The following is a 25,797-nucleotide window of genomic DNA, read 5'->3' as shown; positions in this document are numbered from 1 at the left end:
TGAGTTCAAGCCCCACATCAGGCTCAGAGCTGACAGCTCAGAACCTGAAGCCTGCTTCAGATGCGGTCTGCCTTTCTCTGCCCCTCCCTTGCTTGTGCTCTCTCTGTCTCTCAAAAATAAATAAATACACATATCAAAAATATTAAATTGTATCCTTTATGTTGATGAATGTGTTGGTGTTTTCCAAATGGGGTCATCACGAATAACACTGCTTGAGAATGTTTTTGTACATATCCCCGTTCACTCTACAAGTCACTAATAGACATGAAAAAAAATATGAGCAAGTCTTAACTTAAAGACAAAGAAGATTTTTAAAGAGAATTTTCAGGTCTTGTAAATTTTTTTCTGTTATTACATTCCTGGAGAGTAATGTACCAACCCTACTGCCTTACTAGTCTGTTTGTCCCACTTGTTTTCTGTAAGATGAAAAAAATCTTTTCAATGACAAGGTTGGAGGAATTCCAGGTCCTAAAACCCTTTTTTTACCAAGGGCATCACATATCACCTGGATTCTAGAACTGCTGTGTCACTATTTGCCAGTGATAAAACCTAGGAAATGTGATTTAACTTTAACAAGCTCCAAGATTTTTTTTAGTATCAAATTAAAAAGGAAATAAATTATTATTATGCATAAATTATCTTAGGCACAAGACATTTTGCCTTTCATGTAGGTAACTATCTTATTAAAGCACTTCTAAAACATGGTGAAATAGGTAATATTAACCATATCTCTACTTTGCTATTTCTATCTCCAGACTTCTTTTGGATAATAAATGAAATAGTATCTGCAAAGTGATTAGCAGAGTTGAAATTAAATACATATTCACATGTGTCATTAATCTTGCCTTATCACTGTCTGTACACGCATTTTTTTGTTTCCAGACACTAAATTCATTATATCGCATCTGCCTGAATCAGGGCACCTGATTTTGTCATCATATTTACTTATGCCTGATCCGTTTATTTTTATTTGTTTCAGTCTAAACAAGGTGTGGGAACAAGAAGACAATATGAAACACAATTACTAAATGATAGAAACTGAGTTTCCACCCAAACTGAGAAACTTTCTTTAAAGCATCTTTAGTCCCCTGATTAAAGCACAGAAAAAAAACCCTGGAATCCACACTTTAAAAGTAGCTCTTATTTAAACATATCCCATGTCCCTGGAAACTGCTGCTCGGAGCTAAGGATCGCATCCGATCTCCATTTAAGTTACTAAGAAAAATGAAGAGAAAGATGGGAGATTTTTGCTGCTACATTTCAGATCTATTTTTTCTCTGCTTTAGCACATTATTTCACTGTGACGGGGAAATAGAGCAGTTTCTGCAACACCCGTTTACAAGACCTCTCTTGCTATAGGATTAGGAAGGGAGCACTCAGTCGTGTTGAATCCACTTCTTAGAAGACGAGGGAGCTGTCACCGAAGAGGAATGAAGCCATTACAGAGCAGCTTTCCTTCCCCCCATCCATCCCTGCTGGTTCCCAGCTGTTCTTCTGTTTCAGTCTCTCCGAGGCCCACAAGATAATGCATCTCGCTAACAAGAGGAGGACTGCTTAAGTGTCATGGCTGCTGACTCAAAGCCAGAAGACAAAGCAGTGTAGGAGAGCCATTGTGCTGGGAAAATATTTCTTGAGTGTAAACTATGCATAACACACTACGTACAATATTAGCGAGCATGGTGCACGAGTCATACCACAGACTGCGTAGATTTCATCTTTACCACTCAGCATTATAGATAATGCATAATAATTGCTTTAAAAAAGAAACCTAAAGAGGCGCCTGGATGGCTTAGTTGGTTAAGCGATGGACTCTTGACTCTTGATCTCCGATCAGGTCATCAGTTTGTGAGTTCAAACTTCGATCTCAATTTGTGAATTCGAGCCCCACATCCGGCTCTGCACTGAAGGTGTGGAGCCTGCTTGGAATTCTCTCTCTCCCTGTCTCTGCCTCCCGCCCACTCATGTTCCTTCTCTCCCTCTCCTTCTCTGTCTCTCTCTCTCAAAATAAATAAATACATTGAAAAAAAAAAGAAAAGAAAATAAGAACATTTATCCTCCAGGTGCCCATCCACCCCCTCGTGCTGCGGTTTCTTAAATCTGGTTTACTTCGCTTAATTTTTTTCCCAGTAGAAATTTAGTCTCTTGAAGCTGCCCAGTCCCGTGGGCAGTTATGTCAGAATCTTTAGCTCATATCTGTCTGAAAGACTGATTCCTGGGGCTTCTTTCACATCATCTGAGGGCCTGCAGCAGAGACCGCCACCGAAGGGAACCGTGAGGATAATGTTTGAGTATCCAAGCAAAAAGAGCATGTCAGCTGAATCCAACACTAAGTTGCAGCCATTTGGACCTGGCTGTGTCCCAAGCCAGTCCTCCGACCATCGGTGCAAACCTGTTTGCCAATCGTGGAGTGAAATACAACACAATGGAATCCCTGGCACAAGTCTTGTCTGTGAATATAAAGTAATGAGAGTGAGTAGATGGTATGGCTTATGGAATGTGTTTTATTTCCTTCTGGCTGCCTATGATTAAGTCATGCACAGTACAGTTTAAGATTGGCCATGCAATTCTACTAAATTTTCAACAAGTCATTAGGAAAAAATATAAGCATGTGAGTTTCAAGAGGGAGTTGATGACGATAACATTGGATTTTGTTTCCTAAGTTGAAAGTTCAAAATAATGTTCATAACCGCAAGCTTGGTTCCATTTGCCAATGTACAGGGTATCATTTTTGAAATTCTTCATAGACACAGGAACTAAAATGCACCTTCTTGGTGGGGGAAAGACAATAAACAAGAGAAAATAACCCCTCTAAACTAGCTGAGCAACTCTAGGAAAGCCCAGGCTTCTTTATAGTCAGACTCCAAGTAATTTCAGTACTGTAGCTAGTAGTCCAGAGGCCAAAATATATCACTCATCTTAAAGGAACAAGACTTTCATGAGTTTTAATCTGAGGGTAAAAAGCAATCTCCATAGTAATAGCTGCAATTACTTAAGTACTTACTTTTTGCCAATCACTGTACTAGGGATTCATGTGCTTAACAGCCACACTCCTGCACAACTTTGCACGGTATTACTGTGTCCATTTTATGTCCTCCAAACTGAGGTCCAGATTGGTTACATAACTTCCTGAGGTCACACAACTGATAAAGTAGAAAACTGATGTTAAAAATCTAATTCTGCCTCTTTCCAAGTTCCACTTTATTTTATTTAATTTAATGTTTATTTATTTATTTTGAAAGAGAGATAGAGCATGCAAACATGCTCACGTGTAGGGGAGGGGCAGAGAGACAGGGAGAGAGAGAATCCCAAGCAGGCTCCGTGCTGTCAACACACAGTCTGACTCTGGGCTCGATCTTATGAACTGTGAGATCATGACCTGAGCCCAAATCAAGAGTCAGATACTTAACCAACTGAACCATCAGGTGCCCCACAAATTCATTTGTTCTTTTATTCAAAAATTACTCAGTGCCCGACATGTATTAGACACTGTTCTAGATGTTAGTATTATAGCAGTGAATGAAACGGAGTCTCTACTTACGTGTATCTCACACTCTAGCAAATAGTCTGTAAAGAAATACAAAGTAGGAAATGGGATGGGACTGAGGGAATACTACTTTAAGTAAGGGGGTCAGGAAAGCCTCTCCAAAGACATAATATTGAACTGAGTAGGTAAGAAAAGGGAGAAATGGGGCGCCCAGGTGGCTTAGTCGGTTAAGCGTCCGACTTTCACTTAGGTCATGATCTCCCGGTTCGTGGGTTCGAGCCCCGCGTCGGGCTCTGTGCTGACTGCCAGCTCAGACCCTGGAGCCTGTTTCAGAGTCTGTCACTCCCTCTCTCTCTGACCCTCCCCTGCTCATGCTGTCTCTCTCTCTCTCTCCTAGAAATAAATAAAACATTTAAAATAAAGAAAAGAAAAGAAAAGAAAAGGGAGAAATGTATATCTGTGGGAAGATTTTTCCAGGCAAAAGAGAGAGACAGTGAGAATGAGAGAAGGATGCATCCTATAGGGGGAAAATGGCAAGGCCAGAAGTGCTGGAGGCAAGTAGGCAGGGAAAGAGCAGACAATGAGAAGAGAGGGAGCAGCTGGGACCAACTCTACGGGTTCTTATTGGCTATAGTGAGGAATGTGGGTTTTATTCTAAGTGTGATGAGAAGTCGTGAGATGGTTGAAAGTACAGAAGTGGCCTGATCTTATTTCCTTTCGAAAAGGATTACCAGGGCTGCTGTGAGAAGAATCAGCTTTAGGGGGTATAGGTTAAGAAGAACAACAAAGAGAGGAGTTAGGTGGCTGTCTCAGTGGTCTAGATGAGTAATGATAGCAACCAATTGGATGTCAAAGAAAGAGAAATGGCAAGAAAGACTCCAAGGTTTGTGGCTTGAACAACTGGATGGAATGAGGTACGGTTGCTGACACGGAAAGGCTGGAGCATTTTGATGGGGAAGGTATGGAGCCAATAGCTCTATTTGAGTGTGTTAAACAAAGGAAGCCTCGGAATTTTATCAGAATATGGCAAATAAAAAGCTGATTATTGGAATATGCAATCCAAGATGATATCAGGGATAAAATTAGCTATTTCAGTGGAACATTTAAGAGTACCTATTTTTATAGTCATTTTCTATGTGTGATCTTAAATTAATCCAACACTCCATTCTTATTCATTATTAGATTAATCATTATTAATAATCATTGATACCATATACTAAGCACATATTTAAAATACCTAAAATGCATTATCTTCTTCAATTTTTACTATACCTTAGAGAAAGTTTCTATTACTATCTACTTTTAATAAATGTGAAAATTGAGGGCTGCCTAGGGGGCTCTGTTGGTTGAGCGTCCAACTCTTGAGGGTCATGGGATCAAGTCCCACATGTCACTCTATGTTGAGCATGATGCCTACTTAACATTTGTGCTCTCTCTCCCTCTGCCCCTCCACCCTTCTCTCTACAATAAAAAAAATTGAGGCACAGGGAAAATTAAAATATTGTATCTAATATCCTTCAGCTAATAAGTGACAGAACTTAGGTTAAAATCTAGGGACAAAACAGACCACGAAGGGACATCAACATAATGGTAGAGTAAGTAGTTCCAGACCCTCAAACTTTCACAGAGATATCACAAAAACAAACAGAAAGAGAAACAAACTTATTTTTCAGAAATCTGAAAAATAGTCACAGATTTACAAAAAATAAGCAAACACTGAATGGAGAAGAAAGGAAACTTTAAAATGCTCCTGTTAGAGATGTCCACTCTCACCCTTGTTATTTAACACAGTACTGAAGTCCTAGATTCAGCAATCAGACAACAAAAGGAAATAAAAACATCCAAGTAAGCAATGAAGAAGCCAAACTTTCACTATTTGCAGATGACATGATACTCTATATAAAAAACCCAAAAAACTCCACCAAGAATTGCTAGAACTGACACACAAATTCATTAAAGTGACAGATTACAAAATCAATTATACAGAAATCTGTTGCATTTCTATACACCAATAATGAAGAAGCAGAAAGAAAAATCAAAGAATCAATCCCATTTACAATTGCACCAAAAGTCTTAAGATACCTAGGAATAAACCTAACCAGAGAAGTAAAAAATCTGTATTCTGAAAACGATAAAACACTGATGAAAGAAATTGAAGATGACACATAGAAATGGAAAGACATTACATGATGATTGGAAGAATAAACATTGTTAAAAATGTCTATACCACCCAAAGTAATGTACAAATTTAAAGCACCCCTATCAAAATGCCATAAGCATTTTTCACAGGGCTAGAATGAACACTCTGAAAATTGGTGTGGAATCCCAAAAGACTCTGAATAGCCAAAGCATTCTTGGAAAAGAAAAACAAAGTTTGAGGCATCACAATTCTAGTTACACTACATCAAGTTACACTACAAAGCTGTATTCATAAAGACAGTATGGTGCTGGCACAAAAACAGACACATAGATCTAAAGAGCAGAATAGAAAACCCAGAAATAAACCCACAACTATATGATCAACTAATCTTTGACAAAGCAGGAAAGAATATCCAATGACAATATCCAAAAGCCAGTCTCTTCAACAAATGGTGCTGGGAAAACTGGATGGCAACATGCAAAAATAATGAAACTGGATCATTTTCATACAATTTAAAAGGGATGAGGAGTGCCTGGGTGGCTTAGTCGGTTAAGTGTCCGACTTTCGCTTAGGTCATGATCTCGCGGTTCGTGGGTTCGAGCCCCGCATCAGGCTCTGTGCTGACTGCCAGCCCAGAGCCTGGAGCCTATTTCAGAGTCTGTGTCTCCCTCTCTCTCTGACCCTCCCCTGCTCACGCTGTCTCTCTCTCTCTCTCCTAGAAATAAATAAAAATAAAAATAAAAACTTTTAAAAGGGATAAAAGACCTAAATATGATACAGGAAACCATCAGAATCCTAGAGAGGAGCACAGGCAGCACCTCTTTGACAACAACTATAGCAATTTCTTACTGAATACGTCTCCCGAGGAAAGGGAAACAAAAGCAAAAATAAATTATTGGAACTTCATCAAAATAAAAAGCTTCTGCACAGTGAAGGACACAACAAAACTAAAAGGCAACTTTTGGAATGGGAGAAGACATTTGAAAATAACCTATCTGATAAAGGGTTAGTATCCAAAACATATAAAGATTTTATAAAACTTGGGGTGCCTCGGTGGCGCAGTCAGTTGAGCATCCGACTTCGGCTCAGGTCATGATCTCATGGCTTGTGATTTTGAGCCCTATGTTGGGCTCTGTGCTGACAGCTCAGAGCTTGGAGCCTGTTTCAGATTCTGTGTCTCCCTCTTTCTCTCTGTCTGCACTTCTCCTCATGCTCTGTCTCTGTCTCTCTCTCAAGAATAAACCAAAAAATAAATAAATAAAATTAAAAAAATTTTAAAGAACTTATAAAACTCAACACTCTAAAAACAAATAATCCAGTTAAAAGTGGGCAGAAGACATGAATAGACACTTTTCCAAAGGAGACATGTAGATGCCTAACAGACACCTGAGAAGATGCTCAACATCACTCATCATCAGGGTACAACAAATCAAAACTACAATGAAATAACACCTCACACCCTGTCAGAATTGGTGAAATTAACAACACAGGAAACAACAGGTGTTGGTGAGGGCGTGGAGAAAGGGGAACTCTCCTGCACAGTTGGTGGGAATGCAAACTGGTGCAGCCACTCTGGAAAACAGTATGGAGGTTCCTCAAAAAGTTAAAAAACGAATTACCCCATGATCCAACAATGGATACAAAAATATTGATTTGAAGCAGTACACACACCTCAATGTTTATAGAGTCATTGTGTACAATAGCCAAAGTATGGAAACACCCCAAAGGTCCATTGACTGATGAAAGATGTGATAAGGAATATTCATTGACTGACAATGGTGGTATATATATATACAGTGGAAACTACTCAACTATGAAGAAATGAAAGCTTGCCATTTGCAATGACATGGATGGAGCTAGAAAGTATTATGTAAGTAAGTGAAATAAGTCAGAGAAAGATAAATACCATATGATTTCACTCATATGTGGAATTTAAGAAACAAAACAGATGAACATGGGGGTGGGGAGGAAGAAAGGCAAACCAAAAAATAGACTCTTAACTATAGAGAACAAACTGAAGGTTACTGGAGGGGAGATGGGTAGGCAATAGGTTAAATAGGTGATGAGTATTAATGATTAATCAGTTAATCATTTGTGATGAGTACTAGGTGTTACATATAAGTAATGAATCACTGAATTCTATACCTGAAACTAATATTACAGTCTACATTAACTAACTGAAATTTAAATAAAAACTTGAAAAAATAGATATAATGTTCCTCTCATTCAAGAAAATCTGCCACAACACTAGCTAAATCCAGGTTAAAAGAACAGAGACTTCAAATAAAACACATAAAACATAATGCAGTCTTGGCAAAAATATTTTGTGAAAGTCACTAAATAACTTTAATCTTCAATAATCAAGAACAGCACACCCATAAGGGGAAACTCTGATTTTCAGAGTTATCACATCATAATGTTGAAATTTCCCATTTTTAGTAACAAAATAACAAATCATACAAAGAAATAGGAAAGTTTGGCTCATTGAAGGAAAAAATACCAATTGAGAAATGCTATGCCAGAGGAAGCCCAGACATTAAACTTAACTACACAAAGATTTTAAATAGATTGTCTTTAATAGACCCAAATTTTTGAAAGAAATCATGAAGAACTAAGGGGAGAAAAAGGATAATGATGTGTGAATAAAGTGAAAATGTAAATAAATATAATTTTTATATACAGGTGTGTGTGTGTGTGTGTGTGTGTGTATCCATCTCCAGGGCTGAAAAGTACAATAACTGAAGTGAAAAATTCACTATAGGAGTTTTACAACAGATTGGAGTAGGCAAAAGGAAGAATCAGTAAATTTGAGGGTGTAATCCTGTCTGTGGAGCAGAAAAGAGAATGAAGACATGTGAACAGAGCCTAAGGAAATGGTTGGACCCCATCAAGTAGAGCAGTACATGCATTATTGGAGCTCCAGAAGGAGAAGAAGAAAGAGGTAGAGTAAATATTTTAAGAAATAAAAGACCCCCCAAATTTGACAAAAGGTATTAATCTACACATACAATAAGCTCAGTGAACTCTAAGAATAAACTCAAAGAGATTCACCCTGAGACACATTATAATTAAACCATCACAAACCCATTACAAAGAGAGAATCTTGAGAAGCACCTGAGTAGCTCAATCAGTTGAGTATTCAACTCTTGGTTTTGCCTCAGGTTATAATCTCATAGTTCACGGGATTGAGCCCCATGTCAGACTCCATGCTCTCAGCATGATTAATGTATTTATTTTACTTTACTTAGGATAGTAACCAGAGAAAAGAGCCATAAATTCTGCCTTAGAATGTCATAAATATCTTTATCAAAACAGTGATACTCATTTTGAACAAAAGGATGTAAGGATACATATAACTGAAGTATATCCATGCCTCAGATTTGATTTCATCATACAAAAGCCAGAGTTAAAAATATAAATAAATTTAGGGGAATCTGGGTAGCTCAGTCAGCTACGTGTCTGACTCTTGATTTTGGCTCAGGTCATGATCTCCTGGTTTGTGAGTTTGAGCCCCGCATTGAGCTCCACACTGACAGTGTGGAGCCTGCTTGAGGTTCTCTCTCTCTCTCTCTCTCTCTCTCTCTCTTTCCTTCTCTGCCCCTCCCTCATGATCTTGAAATAAATAAACTTAATAAATAAATAAATAAGTTTATATATACATCTATAAATATAGTATACTGAATGTAATATATGAAATATAAATTGTATATAATAAAACAATAAATATATTTAAATATATTATATTAAAACTATATAAACTATAATTAAAATGTTGTATATATTGTAGAAAATATATTATATGCTTTTCCATCACCACAATCTTTACAAAGATAAAATCTAAATGAAGTGAAAGGTCTTCATGGACTATCAAGTTACCTTCCAGAACAGTTAAATAACATTATGATTTTTCTAGCTTTTGACTCTGAAACAAGCGCAACAAGTTAAAAATTCTTAGCGGAGACACTGATATTTTCTTCCACATGGACAATCTCCATTTTAGGCTTTTTGGCTTCAGCTAAGCCATAGCTCCCTCATAGTCGTGAGTATGCTGGACAACCCTAGAAATGGCCCTACTAAGTAGAGCTCACACTGTAACAAATACACGGAAGAAAAATGAGGCTGTGAAGAAAATTATTCCTAGATGTCTTTCTAGTGCTGTCTACACCACCACCACGTTGCACTAGCTTGTTTCCCCTTAACACACACTGCCACCGCCCCCAATCTCTTCTCTCTCTCTCTACCTATCTCTCTCTTTCTCTTTCTCTCTCTCTCTCTCTCTCTCTCTCACACACACACACACACACACACACACACACACACCATCTCCTAGTCTTCTCCCTCATTTATAGGTCATCTGTTTAGGAGAGAAAGGTGACTTGACAAGAAAGTAGCAAAAGAGAGTATTTTTCCTAAAAGCTAATCACTTTGACACCCTCTTAAGATCCTATTTATGTGTTAAGAGCCATATTCATTCTTTTGGTTCCCACGCATCCTTTCCTTTCCATGATTGCTCCAACTTATGCTGCTCTCCCTTCCTTGAACTCTGGCTTCAGGTGGAGTCCATATTCTGCATTTTATGGAAATAAATAGAGGGACTTTTTCCTTAATATCATTCACATTCATGTTCTTCTGTGCACTCCTGTTCCATCTCTGGAGTGATTCTCCATCTGTAAAATCTTCACCTGTAAGATCTCTATCTACCTTGCAGAATATTGTCAAAATTAAAGTGAATAAAATATTTTAAAAATAACTATCACATCTGCCACACAGAAGGTGTTACATAAATAATTCTCCTTCCTTTCCTTTCTTTTGTGTCTTCAATGGCCAGCGCAGCTCTTGGGTAAATAGTAAGCATGTCAATAAATAAAATAAAGAGGTATTGATGGATTGTACCCATTCATTTGCTGGTCTTTTCTATACCCTTTGGCATTTTATAATTTTTCAAGGCTATGGTGAAAGAACCCAGTGCCCTTTATGCTCCTTCTCTTGATTAATTTCCTCTCAACTATTGTTCTGCCTAATTATATTGGGCCTCTTTAGGCCCATCTGCAGTTACTAGCTGATTCAAAAGCTTGTTTGTGAATTTCAGTTCAATTTTGACTTTAAGGGCTGATTTCTAATGATGTCGTTAAAGTAAACAGTTCGGGGAATGCTGCCAGTGTGTGTACTATGAATTCATCACTGGTGAAAGCCCTCATTCTGCCCAGCATACACAGAACGCATAAAATATCCAGAATGGAAGCCCAGTCGCTCATGTGACAGACAATATCCCGGCAGCTCTGCAGCTCTGCATGCAATAGCAAGCGAAAACTTGAGCCCAGAAAACTTCATCACACAGGCCTGGTATTTCTATACATGGTAAAGAAGAAGAAACTCTTGACTGGGCTTAAGCATGGCCTGAGACATAGGTACTATGAGAAGCTCTAGGACTGGAGGCAAGCATCTTGCTCACTAATGGGACAAGGGCATAACAACCTTCCCTCAATCCCTGTGTCCCACAGACCGGATGACTGTTCTCAGAGTCAAGAAAGTCAGTTAGCCCATCCCATCCCCAGCACAACCAGTCATTCTAATGGCCTCCATGTTCTATGGCCAGGCTGTATGGATCACAAGCTTTATACTAGAGGGCATTCAGGTAGTGAGCGCCCTCTCTGCATGTCCTTGTAGCTATTCTCCCCAGAAATGCAGTGCTGGCTATTGGGAAACTGAGGCTTTCAAACACTAAGAATTATTCTAAAGCTCATCTATAAGGGATAGAGATGCTGAGAGTCCCACTCTACAGAAGCCACCAACATGTGAAAACACCTGTGAGCTGTGATTTCAGCCATACTGTAAAGCTTTCTTTCCTTCAAAGTTACAACTCCTTCCTGCCTGAAACTCCTAAAAGTGAACCAGCAAGTTATATTCTTCAATTAGAAATAGGATCAGCGTTGTGGTTGACTACAATCCAGGCACTTACATTCAGAGCAGAAAGAAATCACAAAACTCTCTCCCCCCAGACTGGGAACCTCCTCCATTCAATTAAGAAGCAGATGACATGCATTGATTCTTCATCTACTCGTCAAAGATAGTGCTCATCAATTTTAGCAGAGCATGGCTGAGAGCTGCAACAGAAAGTGGACAGAGACAAAGGCAAATGTGACCTTTAGAAACAACCATTTCTATTTAAAGATCTTTCATTTCTGCTCTTTTGAGTCTCTATATTATAACATTCACAGAATGACCAACAAACAGAAATGACTTTCAAGATTCTGGTTCAAGGTAGAAATGCAGCCCACATGTTTAACTGTCCCTGCCGCTCAAATCCCACTAATGGGATAAAAGGAATGTAAAAACAGCAAAATCTCTACTTGTGTCTAAGACAGGGAGGGAAACAGTGACATTTACGTGCACAAAACTGCAAGGGGTTTCTGCAAGAAACAATGCTGACATGAATAAGGTGAGGGGTCACTTGACCAGCACCTGGATCACTTCATGAAAGTAAAACGTGCAGGTGAAGGAGGCAGGGAGCCCCAGAAGACTCCACTAACCATGAAAGTCAAGCCTGGGGAGCATCAGTGCAGATTACATCATGATGCAACCAAGGCTTCTGAAAAGCTTGTCAGTGCTAACCCCCAGGAAGAACAAACAATGTCACTGCCCCCTCTTGGCTTTCATCTAGCAGGGCCTTGGGCTAAGCATGTTCATGGGGAAACAATGAGTCGGTCAATGAGAAAATTCAGCCAAGGTTTAGGTGAAGAAGGAACAATAAAAATGAAATTCCATCACTTCCCTAAGTGCTGGCAATACTGAAGATACCATATGTTTGCATGAATAGGTGGATTAGGAGGAACTTAAAGGAGGACCATGGGGAAGAAAAAGTGGAAAAGTAGTTGGAGAGAGGGAGGGACGCAAATCATGAGAGACTCTTGATTGCTGAGAACAAACTGAGGGCTGATCTGGGTGGGGGAGAGGGGGAGGGGGAGATGGGCATGGAGGAGGGCACTTGTGGGGATGAGCACAGGGTGTTATATGGAAACCAACTTGACAATAAACTATTAGAAAATTTTTCAATGTTTTTATTTTTGAAAGAGAGACAGGGTGCGAGTAGGAGAGGGGCAGAGAGAGAAGGAGACACAGAATCCGAAGCAGGCTCCAGGCTTTGAGCTATTGGCACAGAGCCTGATGTGGGGCTTGAACTCACAGACTGTGAGATCATGACCTGAACCAAAGTCAGATGCTCAACCGACTGAACTACCCAGGCACCCCAGAATATACAGTTAAAGGAGAAGAAACTTAATTGATTCAATAGTAGAAAAAATAAAAAATACTTTATTCAATATATAATTGCTTTATTATTTAAAAAATCTGTTAGAATAAAATAGAAATATTTATCTATATGGTATCATTTATATTTTAGTTCTTCCAAAATATGACCCCAAAGACAGAATCTTAAAAGAACAATCACCTTGAAAACAAATACACTTAACATTAAAATATTAAACAATTAAAAGTTTGATAAAACAGTAACATTAAAAATTTATATACTATTAAAATATTGTGGTATATACTAAAATCTTTATGGCAAATCCCTAATATANAGCTAGCACATTAATATAAGAAAAATAGTCTCTGAAATCTTCAATAAAATAAGAATGAACATCAAATATATTAACAAAATGTTTAAGCATACCATACCAAATATTAAAACCATGTGATATAATTTTTAAAAATACCAAACAAACTACATATAAATTATAACTCACCAATAGTAAGAGTTAAAAATGGGCACTGTTATGCCTGTGAGAATACAAATTAGCACAATCTATCTTTAGCACAATTTGTAAAATGGGCACATTTTTAACAGCCCCATGACTAGGGAATGATTCTTTTTATTTTATTTTATTTTTTTTACAAATAGTTTATTGTCAAGTTGGTTTCCATTNTGTTGAGAGTGCTGCTATGAACATTGGGGTACATGTGCTCCTATGCATTAGCACTCCTATATCTGACTAGGGAATGATTCTGATTAAATAAGTACAAATCTATCTGAAAATTGTAGCCAAAGTATGTCATTTGCAGTACTGTTTAAAATTGCAAAAGATCACAAACATATAGCATTATGCTAAGTGAAATAAGTCAGTCAGAGAAAGACCTATGTCATACAATTTCACTCATATGTAGAATTTGAGAAACCCAACAGATGAATATAAGGGAAGGGAAGGAAAAATAAGATAAAAACAGAGAGGGCAGCCAACCATAAAAGACTCTTAAATACGGAGAAATAACTGAGGGTTGCTGGATGGGTGTTGGGTAGGGGGATGGTCTGAATGGGTGATGGGCATTAAAGAGAGCACTTGTTGGGATGAGCGCTGTGTGTTATATGTAAGTGATGAATCACTAAATTCTACCCCTGAAATCATAAACAAACAATGAAAATGGTTAACTGTATGAAGTGCTGGATGTGTTAACTAACCTCATTATGGTAATCATCTAGCAACACAGACATATATCAAGTCATCACCTTGTACACCTTCAACTTACACAATGTTCTAGGTCAATTATATTTCAGTAAAATGGAAAAATGTTTAAAGTGAATAATTTAAAAGGAATCAGAAACAATGTACATGTTCCACATCAGGGATGATAAAAGTTATATGGTTCTAAGTAGTCATTACAAAGTATAAACATAGAGCTAACAGACAATATATTTTATGATAAAACTGTATAGTTAAAAATTTGCATATATATGATTTAATTATGTTAACATGTATTTATGCATTCAGTCACTCCTTTGTGGCTCTATAGAACGTGCATTTGAGTAGAAATCTATATATTTCATGACACATGTATTTAGAGTGTTAGAGATCAACATGATCATAGTAATTATCTCAAGCTGATTGAATCTGCTTTTTAAATGACACTTAAGAAATGATAATGCCGTGGTTGACCCTTATAAGTCAAAATGCCAGTTACTACACAGATTTTTAAACACTAGTGCATGAATCCACACATTTGCTTTGAAATAAAATTCCATGTACAGTCTACAATTAAGTCAACAGATTGAGTTACCTAGTAGTTTTGATTGAATTAATGCTTTCATTAAAATTTTCTTTTCTAGGGGCGCCTGGGTGGCTTAGTCGGTTAAGCGTCCGACTTTCGCTTAGGTCATGATCTCGCGGTTCGTGGGTTCGAGCCCCGCGTCGGGCTCTGTGCTGACTGCCAGCTCGGAGCCTGGAGCCTGTTTCAGTCTGTGACTCCCTCTCTCTCTGACCCTCCCCTGCTCACGCTCTCTCTCTCTCTCCTAGAAATAAATAAAAACATTAAAAAAAAAAATTTAAAAAAAAAATTTTTCTTTTCTAGGTAACTCAGCCAAGTTACCCCTCTGACTCTTGATTACAGCTCAGGTCATGATCTTAGGGTTCTTGGGTTCAAGTCCCACCAGTGGGCTCTGTGCTGTCAGCACAGATCCTGCTTGGGATTCTTTTCTTGTCTCTCTGCCTCTCCTCCACTCATGCTCTCTCAAAAATAAACATTAAAAAAAAAAACTTTCTCTTCTACAAATGAGTGTGAAATAAAGGAAACAGAATTATTTTCTCCCAGCATCTCTCTCCCCATTCTTTATAGAATCAAACACATATTCATCCCAAATTTAATTGATATTCAAGGGACATTCCTTAAGGGATATATGTAAATCAACAAAATTGACAACAGTGGCAGAGTCTTCACATTTGAAAAAGGTGCAGATTCCGGGCCACTTTCACTTGTAGAAGACTGATAACTTATAGATGCTGGAATGATTAGGAAAATGACAATTTGTGGGGCACCAGTGTGGCTTAGTTCATTGAGCTCCCGACTCTTGATTTTGGTTCAGGTAATGATCCCATGGTTGTGGGATCAAGCCTCACATCAGGCTCCACGCTGAGTGTGGAGCCTGCTTGGGATTCTCTCTCTCTCTCTCTCTCTCTCTCTCTCTCCTTCTGCCACTCTCCACTGCTCATGCTCTCCTCTTCCTCTCTCTCTCTCAAATAAAAAGAAAAGAAAAATGACAACTTGTGCACTCAGAGCCTTGATATAAATATCATTTATTCTAGATTGCTCTCCTTTTATTCTCTCCCAAACTACTTAAAAGTTTTTGCATTTCACATCATTTCCATGGCCTTCTCTCATTCATTTATCCCTACCTTGTTGAAGTACATCTCAAGAAATCCCTCACTCCTGGCTTTAGTGTCAGCACTAGCAAAGCTGGAATTTCACCTTTCAACAACTCATATAACCTCTCAGGGGAGAGTACACAGATATCTGAGAATTATCAAAGCATTGTTAAATAGTATGTCTCAGTTCCACATTGCATGTCACACTAACTCTTAATTCAGAAAAAAATACATATGGTATCCATAATACTGAGACTCCATTTTTTAATTTATAAGAGTCAGAGTTAACAAGGGGATATTTCAAAATAGTTAATAAACATATACTGTATTACATGTTTTGCAAAGCTATGCCCTTCTATATGCAACATGAGAGAAATATAGAAGCAATTTGAATCATCTCTGCCTTCAAGTTGAAAAAAGAAGATAAAGCATAAAAAAGGGACCTAATATTTACTCACGTGTTATGATATTGTATAATTTGAAACACACCATCCCAGAAGCCCTATGAGGAACATATGAACACATATTCTGAGAAACCAAAGCACAAGAAAATGCTAAGTGGCACGCGCAAGCCCCCAGATAGTGATCCGCTAAAATATTCCTGTGGATAAAGAAGGAAACAGAAAATATTTTAAAACTTTCAATTACTATTGAATACTCCAATATGAAATTACCCAGGATGTTTTTTACATCCTCTGATTTGCCTTAAATCTATACTGTTAGACTGACATATCCATGCTTCAGCTGTGGGGCTGAATCTAATTCTTTTATTAGTAGAAAGCCAAATCACATATGAAAATAGAATTATTATAGAATGACAATTATCTCCTCCTTTTCCCACTCCTATTATCAACCCCACCACCACCACTACATTTCTAAGATTTTGGAGCAAATCTTGGAAGAAATGACCATTTGGCCTTTTTCAATTCAACCCTTCACAGACTTCTGAGCAATCAATAAAAAGTAAAAAGCATCATTTAAATCATGCATTAGCTGTAATTGGAAATAAGGAACTGCTTGTGCAATCGTGTTTGTACTCATATGTATGTATGTGTGCATATCCTTTTGAAAACAGGCATCCCAACTAATTTGTACAGAGGAGTTCAATGCCATGTGACTTGGGTACTAGTCTCTCAACCTATGATTTTCAGTGAGAGAGTCTACATTTCTTAGTGATTTTACCCAGACCCCTCTTCATCTCTCAAAAACAAGAAACAAACCATGAAAATGTCCCTGACATGAGGAAAGATTTGCACTTAAGACTTGATCTCTTGAACACCTACCCTTTTCTGAAAGTCTCCTCCATTCCAATTTACCTGATCATGCTTTCTCCACCTACCCACCATGACCGCCCTTCCTTACCTGTCCCTAATTCATGCCCACTGATGCTCCCACACCCCTCAAGACATCCACTTGAGAAGCCTCTGCAACCACTCCTACACCAGCCCCCTTTCCATATCTTTCATTCTACTGAGAACTCGACAATCAGACATTTTTTTGTCTGTCATACCTCCTATCTCTTTCTGAACTTCTCTCCTTCCCCCTTTCCCAATTCTATCTTCAAATTTGTTTCTTTCCTGTCAATGTTTAATTATCTCTCTCCTTTCCTTCTCATCCATACTTGTTAAGAAAGGATCTCGTTTCAAGTCTTCAGAGTTACACCCTAACCCGCTGTAAATTGTCCTCAAGCCATTGTACACTGACTTCTTTCACAATCCCCTGGAAACCACTTCTGGATAAATTTATCAGCAGTTTCAAACTCTTTGCTTTATCAGTAAAATATGTGTAATGCAAGCATTTTTTAATCCCTAAAAGTCAGCAATTATCAAAGACAACTCAATTATTGTTGTACATGGTTGGATATTCTTTTTAAAGGCCAATGGGTGTTTGGTTGAATAATTGAATAATGACATGTGCATTTGATAGATTATTACATATTGTTTTTGTGACATCATGTCTGTAAAAAGCTTTTATTTATATTGTTGTGGTTGTTAAAAAGAAACAACAGGCCCAAAATGCAGTCACTTGGGTTAAGCCCCTGACACCTAACCAAGATTTAATACATGACCTAACTGTGGCTTCAGTTTTCCCCAGGAATATAATTCTAATCAGTCAGTCTGGAATTTTCTGGTCTGCTCCAATGAAGTAATCTGCCACCTAGTCCCTTTATGACCCCCAAAGGAAGATGAGGTAACCCCCCAGTAGACCCTTTGGTCCCCTAAAGGAAGGTGACCTCATCTGAAACAGACTTCTTTCATTTATGACTTCCTTGCCCTGCCTTTAAAAACGTTTCCATTTCTGCAGCCCTTTAGATCTCCTTTCTACTGGCGTGTTGGGATGGTGCACAATTTATGAATCGTTCAATAAAGCCAATTATGTTTTCAACTTTACCTAGCTGAATTTTATATTTTTAACAGAATCAAGATTTTAACATAATTTGTGTCATTTGGAAGTAATTAATGCCAAATTAGACAATCTTGAATCATTGTCGTTTCTATATTTTTCTTTTTATTGGTTTTGATCTAGAGAAACTTCGCTCTGCTGAAGCAATGGGAAAGTGAGTCTTAATAATACTTTTACACCACGCTAGATTAAAATGTACTTTACATATCATGTTTAAATATTGTAATGGAAACACATGTGATAAATTATTATCATCACAGGATATTTTGAATTTAATTTTATCATATACATTATCATATGTCATATTTACCGTCTCTTAAAACATTGACTACATCCATGTATTATTTTAAAAATTATTCTTCTTACACATTTTTGTGGTAGGAAATCAAATGAAAAAACAATATTAGCAATAATTTGTTCAATTTACCTAAATCTCTTCCTTATTGAGACTATACTTTGATTTATTAGTGTTAGAAAATAGTGTCTATAGAATCTATTACCAGTATTTTGTGCTCAAGTATATTCTCCCATATAGACATACAAGAACTTATATTTTATTAGGATGTCACATAAAATATTGCATAGTTCACATAGTTTCTTTTAATTCAGACAAGTTTTTTAGACTATTTTAATTTAGACAAATTTTAATTTAGACTACTTTACATATATATATTTGTAGTTCTTTTAAAAGTAAAGTAGCAGAAACTGGATCTGTCTTGGATTTTTAATAAATTTTGCTAACATGATTTATAATTTTAAAAGTGGTTGAGGGGCACCTGGGTGGCTCAGTTAAGCATCCATGATTAACTCTTGATTTTGGTTCAGGTCACGATCTCATGGTTTGTGAATTCAAGCCCCATGGCAGTCTCCATGCTGACAGTGGGGAGCCTGCTTGGGATTCTCTGTCTACCTCTCTCTGCCCTTCCCCTGCTTGCTCTTTCTCTCTCTCTCTCTGTCTCTCTCTCTCTCTCTTTCTGAAAATAGATTTAAAAAGTAATAGGGGCACTTGGGGGACTCAGTCAGTTAAGCATCTGACTTCGGCTCAGGTCATGATCTCATCATTCCGGAGTTCCAGTCCTGCATCCAACTCTGTGCTGACAGCTCAGAGCCAAGAGCTTGTTTCAGGTTCCTCGTCTCCCTCTCTCTCTCTGCCCCTCCCCCACTCGCGCGCGCGCGCGCGCGCGCGCGCTCTCTCTCCCTCCCTCCCTCAAAAATAAGTAAACTTAAACATTTTTTAAAGGAAATAAAATAAAATAAAATGTTGATAAAAGATAATTGTGGAGAACACAATGAAAAATTTATTTCACTTTTATCCAAAGTCAATGCATCTTTCTGGATTTTATGATGTTTAGCTTAACTCTTTAGTATAAATTTTAACCTAAGTTAATTCTAGTTACTTCAAGAGCATGTACTAAGCATTTTTATTGTGTTTACAAGTAATTGTAAGTTAATTATAATTAAAAGTACAATTAATTGTAAAATTGTAAAAGTGACTGTAAGTTACAAGTAATTGGGTGTCCTCTAATTCAACTCAATTCTGACACTATCTCCCCAGACACAGCATAGGATCCCACAGGTCAAATATTTGGTCCTATAAGACTTCCCTCACATACACCTTCACACACTTCAGATGCCAGTCGCAAAGTCCAGGTCATTACCTGTGCTTCTTAACTGATTGACTATAAATCAGAGGCTCCTAGGAAACCCTCCTTGGATTCAGTTAATTTGCGAGAGGGGATCAAAGAGCTCAGAAAAATATTTTTTTTCTCTTTTTTTTTACATTTATTTATTTTGAGAGAGACTGAGATAGCATGAGTGGGGGAAGGGCAGAGAGAGGGGGAGAGAGAAAATCCCAAGAGGACTCAATGCTGTGCTGCCAGCACAGAGCCCTAGGTAGGGCTAAAACTCATGAAAACATGAGATCATGACCTGAGCCGAACCAAGAGTCAGATGCTTAACCATCTGAGCCACCCTCGTATCCCAGGAAACACATTTTAATTACTAGATTTATTGGTTTATTTTTTAAAATTTTATTTTAATGTTTATTATTTTTGAGACAGAGAGAACATGAGCAGGGGAAGGGCAGAGCGAGAGGGAGACACAGAATCCGAAGCAGGCCCGAGGCTCGAGCTGTCAGCACAGAGCCCGACTCAGGGCTGGAACTCACAAACCGCTAAATCATGACCTGAGCTGAAGTTGAATGCTTAACCAACTGAGCCACCCAGGAGCCCCTAGACCCCTGGTTTATTATAAAAGGATGTAACTCAGGAATAATCAAATGGAAGACATGCATAGGCTCACTTATGGGAAAAGAGCATGGAGTGTCCATGCCCTCTCCATGCACACCACTCTGGAAATCTCTATGTGACTACCACACTGGAAGTCTCTGAACCCTGCCCTTTGGGGTTTTACGGAGGCTTCACCACATAGGCAGGATTGATTAAATCATTGACCGTTGCTGATTGAATTCCATCTCCAGCCTCTCTCTCCTCTTTTGAGGTCAGAGGGGCACACTGAAAATTCCAACCCTCAAGTCAGCTGGTTGGCTTCCCTGGCAACCAACTTTAGGTTGCCTGTCTTTAGGTGCTTTCCAAAGGTCACCTCATTAATGTATCAAAAAACCCCGTTATCATCCAATACTTAGGAAATTCCAAGCATTGGGGAGCTCTATGCTGGGAAAGAGGGCAAAGATCAAATATCTATTTCTTATAATAAATCATAAAATCACAAAAGTCAATACACATGTTTCATCAAGAAGTTTTCTATTTGGGCAAGTGAGGGAAATATACAGAATCCCTGAATTATTAGAAAGAATGCCATTTAAGTTGGAACAACGGAGGCCATTGTCACTTTTAAAAGAAAGTTAAAATAAGCTATGCAAGGTTTTTTATTTTTATATTCATATTTCTGGATTTTGTTGAACTCTATTTTAATCCTTTTGTTTTCAGTATGTTCCCTGTATATAAGCATTCTAAGTGATCCGAGGATTAGATAAGAAAATATTTTATTCAAGTTTACAAAAAGAGGTTTTTTGTTTTTTTGGTTTTTTTTTTTGAAAGAGAGAGTGAGAAAGTGCAATTGGGTGAGGGGCTGAGGGAGGGAGAGAGAAATAGAGAGGGAGAGAGAGAGAGAGAGAGAGAGAATCTGAGGCAGGCTCCATGCACTTTGCAAAGCTGGCCACGGGGCTCGATTTCAACAACATGAGATCATGACCTGTGAGAAATCAAAAGCTGGATGATTAACTGACTGAACCACTCAGGCATCCCCAAATGCTAATATTTTTATCAAAGAATGTAAAATAAGGTAAATGTGAAAATATAAAATTAAAATTCTTTTCATATTCTTGAAAAGAATATTTAGAATATTCTAAAATATTCAGAATTCTCTATCTAAATCAAATTGTAAAGCACAAATTATAGTGATGCATGTAAATATCGTACATCAAAATTATTTCAATAAAATACTCTTAAAATTTTTTAATTTATTTTTTTTAAATTAATGTTTATTTCTTTTTGAGCGACAGAGCATGAGTGGGGATGGGGGGCGGGCAGAGAGAGAGGGAGACACAGAATCTGAACCAGGCTTCAGGCTCTGGGCCGACAGAGCGGGGCTCAAACCCATGAACCGTGAGACCATGACCTAAGCCGAAGTTGGACACTCAACCAACTGAGTCACTCAGGTGTCCCCTAATTTGTTTTTTAAAAACTAAGTTAAGTCTTGTTAAGGATAGTTCTAAAAATAAAACTATTGGCCAAAGTGGAATTCAGTGTCCACCTAGCTGTTGTGTTAAAGAATCAATATCATGTTTCAAACATATTATGTCTACTCCAACATACATACAAATTTCAGAGCATTAAGAGTTATTTAATGTTGCAAAATATTACCTAGCTACCAGGTGCAAGTGTTGAGGCTGCACTTACACCTCTAGCTTTGGGAATAGATTCAAAGAGGAGCAAGAAACTGGACGATCAGCAATAGCAGAAAATGGAATTTTGCTCTTAAACATCTTGCACACATGCTGTCTGGAAAGAAGGTCTGACAAATTGATTGATTTCTTCTCTTACCTAAGCCCTTCACTTTCCAAGTTCTCCCTGTGTTCTGAAACAGGATCCATTTCTGATGTCAGAGTCAGCATGACCTACAAATCTGAACAGCCTTAGGACACAGGAGTTTTGTTTTGAACTCCCTGAGGTGTGAAAGGTAGGAGTTAGGGGAATGGCTCTTTAGGCTTACAGGGTGAGCTGTGGCAGTGCTGACACTGAATTCAGAGTGACAAAGGAGACCAGGCATCATGTTGTTCAAGGTTTATTATGTATTTATGCTACGAGTGCCCCTAAAGGGCAGACTAGTGCGGGGCTACTTCCTGTCCGGGTGTATGGGCAGGACTCCCGTGGTACTTAAATGGAAAGCTGGAATACTGTTATCATCATCTCCACTTAGCAGCTATAAGGAGGGGAAAAAAGAGCTGTAGAGAGATGAAGGATTGTGCCCATGAGCATAGATCTAACCAGAGACAGAGCTGAGAATCCAGTGTGGCCCCAGATCTATGCTCTTCCGTGTTTATATGACCTCCGGGAATATCTACTCATGTTTCAGGCAATAGGAAGCCAGGGTGTCTTAGTACAACTCGACTTTCAGCTTTTCTGAGTTCAAAGTCAGAAAACACAAAAGAGAATCCATTGCACAGCACAACGAGCTTCCCCGTGATGAAGGTGTTTATCGCACAGATTCTTTATTGTGAAAATGAGTAACTAAGGGCAACAATGACACATTTCTCTAGCCTTTTTCAATAGGAACTATATTTCAGGGTAAAAGAATAGCCCTAATTAAATGAAGGAAAGTGAAGACAAAACAAAATGAAACAAAGTGTTATTTCTTGTAATCCAATCAATATGTTTGCAAATACCTGGTGACTGGGAAGAAACTGTGGCTTAAAATTCAAAAATACTTGTTCTTTGCTTGCCTTTTCACATCCCCTCTTTCACTTTTCTTAAATTGTTTTTGCCCTTCCAAGGAAAGTATCTCTTTTGCAGATGCTTCATGCTCTAATAGCAGAGAAATCACTCTAGAGGGAGTCGCTTGCCCATTTTCCTCAGAACCAAAAGTAAGCCGGTTGCAAGAAGAAATTAATTTATGCTAATATCTTAAAACCTTGCCAATGCTTCATGCTATCTCCATTAACATTTAGGATCCCGCCCATAATTCAGAGTGATATATTCTAGCTACATTAATATAAATTCTGGTATTGATAGAGTCATTGAAATTCTGCAGGATTTTTTAAAGATTGCTTTTATATTAGTCGGAATCTGCTAATGAAAAGCAAGGTGACCAGAGTATTATCAGATTGAATAATGTCCGCGACACACAAAGAACGTTCAAAAGGAGAAGAATCCATGAGAATAGAAATGTTTTCTATGACCTTGGTCAAGTTGACACAGTTTTTTAAAGTTTGTTCATTATGTGAGAGAGAGAAAAGAAGAGAGAGAGAGAGAGTGTGTGTGTGCACTCACACAAGCATGGGAGGGTCAGAAAGAGAGGGGAAGAGAGAATCCCAAGCAGGCTCCACACTGTCAGCACAGAGCCCATCATGGGCCTCAATCTCAGGAACTGGAAGATGATGACCTGAGTGGAAATCAAGAGTTGGACATTTAACCGACTGAGCCACCCAGGTACCCCTATGACCTTGGTTCAGGTCTTAATACATATTATTATTCTAATTCCAAGAATATACCACGAAAGAGAAACTGAGATATTGGTAAATTATTCTCACAGGAAAGGTTGGTGTTATACCAACATCGCTATTGCTGCCCCTTTCTACATTCCTGTACACAAACGCATCAGTCTCTTAATTATAGAAGCTTCTATTTTATGTTCACTAATGTTCAGAGCTTATTAAGCCATTTCCTATGATTTAATAAACTCATGTTAATGACTAAAAATTGTGGAAGGATACTGTTCTGCTGTTGTGTTTGCAATTCAGCATGGGATTCCTAAGTTCATTCAAAGCCATAAATTTCAAATAGTGAGATTTCAGACATTGTAGCACATTAAAAATGGAAGGCTGAGAAGGGAAGAATGGAGGGAGTCTTCAGCCTCCTTAAGATCACCCCATGTGGGGCCCTGTCCCACTAAGGTATAATGCAGACCCTCTCTGTATAGGCAAAAAGAACCAAGGAAACCACAGGTATTAACATTCTTGCCTTCATGTCTCCTTCTGTCCCTGATTGCAAGGCATGACTTTATCAATTGTATGGAAACCTATGGAGTTCTTGAAGGTGTGATGTAAGTAATGCCAATTGAATTTTTGTTTTAAAGGTACTTTCATAGGCACCAAGATGCTTAAAACAAACTCCTCATTTATTTCAACTTTAAGACAGCAATTGCATTCCTTTCTCATGAGAAATGACATCTCAAAGAACATTCATAAAGTTACAGAATGTTGTAATGGGAAGACTCCTCAAGAGTCAGTCTAGCTTACCACATTTTCCCAAATTCTCTCCCACCTTCCACCTTTATTTTTCTGGTGAGGCAATAGAGGAAAAAGTTGGAAGAAGTAATAGCATCCTGATAGTTCTGATCTACCTCCAGGAAACTAAAGGGATAAACTATCTCCTTGCTGAGAAAAAGATTTAGGGATAACCTGCTTCAGATACCTTTCTTAGCATCACAGAGTAACCAAAGGACTCAGAAGAGCAACTAGGAAGATTAAGGGATAGATACGTCAAGGCAAAGCATGCCAAGCTCAAGTGCTAAAGGTTCCCAGAGTATTGGTGAGAGGAGGCCATAGAAGTGGAAGACAACATATAGCAGAGATTAGACAGAGAGACAGAGGGGACCCAACAACCATCCCCTGTGTCCCTGTCCCGTGCTTCTAGATTCGAATATTTTGTGCAGGGAGTCCTAGTGACTAAACATTTTGCCCAATACAACTAGCAAAATAGACAAGCATCTTACTGGCCACGGCTCCAGGCTATACCCTAGCTGGAAAGCAGTCGCTCTAGGCCACAGAAGGGCTTAGACGAAGGTTCCCTAATTTGACTGTTCCTGAGATATATCAGGGATCGTATTTAACATACAGATTTCCAGGCCTATGTCTTAGAGATTCTGATCCAGAGTTTTGGAGAGGTGCCAAGGAATCTGATTGTAGTGATCAGACAGGTTTGGGGAAAACAGGTAATAAAGTGTATGGGCTTTGTGGTCATAGAGGCTTATTTCATTGTGCATCACAATCTTATTTTTCTAGAACTCATCTATACAATAGAGATAATAAATGACAGAAGCGAATGTTAAATTGGATTCTATAAGTAGTTTCTAATTGCATGCGTAGACATGACCTGTACTCAATAATTATTAGCATCTGTTTCTTATCTGTTAGTTGATCTAGAAAGTAATTCTAGATTTAGGGCTCTATGTACCATTGAAAATTCCAAATTACATAGACATAGGACTAGCCTGGTTTAAAAGGACAGTGTAGGTCAATTGGATGATAAATAAGAATTATTGAGGTAAGAGACCAGATGTCAGATCATGTTTGCTGAGCACAGTTACTAAAAGATGGACAAGATACCTAAAAGGGGTGTATATAGGCTGAAATATAAATGGCCTGGCTTTGTCTTTGGACTGTGATCTAGGCACGT

Source organism: Crocuta crocuta, unplaced genomic scaffold, assembly GCF_008692635.1.
Source record: "Crocuta crocuta isolate KB4526 unplaced genomic scaffold, BGI_CrCroc_1.0 scaffold395, whole genome shotgun sequence".
In the NCBI taxonomy this organism is placed as follows: domain Eukaryota; kingdom Metazoa; phylum Chordata; class Mammalia; order Carnivora; family Hyaenidae; genus Crocuta; species Crocuta crocuta.
The sequence above is the reverse complement of the archived record's forward strand: the minus strand, read 5'-3'. Positions refer to the sequence as shown.